This window comes from Eimeria tenella, genomic scaffold (assembly GCF_000499545.2).
Source record: "Eimeria tenella Houghton genomic scaffold, Eth_scaff1998, whole genome shotgun sequence".
NCBI classification, from domain to species: Eukaryota; Apicomplexa; class Conoidasida; order Eucoccidiorida; family Eimeriidae; genus Eimeria; species Eimeria tenella.
Window position 1 is genome coordinate 2,633 of NW_013541841.1, and position 510 is coordinate 3,142.

Here is a 510-nt window from a genome sequence, read left to right on the forward strand (position 1 = left end):
GCGATGCACAGACAGCGGGCGGCGCCAGCGCTCCGCAGCCGTATCAGCAGCAAGATTTGAGGGGTCTTTACACTACTGGGGAACAGCAGCAGGAACAGCAGCAGCAGCAGCAGCAGCAGCAGGTGCTACTGCTGGAGATGGCCCGTCCCCAGCTCTCCACCGCCGTAGTAGAGCTGCATGCATTAGCAGCAGCAGCAACAGTGACAGCAGCAGCAGCAGTAGCGGCGGCAGCAGCAACAGCAGCAGGGAGGCATCTTTAGGCCATTCTTGGGAAGGCCGCAGCTGGGGGCCAAAAGTGGCTTCAGGTCAGTTTGACATGAAAAGCAGAGCAAGAAAGAAGCAGCAGCAGCAGCAGCAGCAGCAGCAAATGGACATACGCTGCAGCAGCAGGCTGAGTCAGGCCAGGATTTGGGGGCCCCGAGAGGAGGGCCTCCGAGGGAAGCGCGGCGGCCTTTTTTGGCAGCAGCAACAGCAGCAGCAGCAGCTGCAAGAGCAGCTGGAGGTGGAACA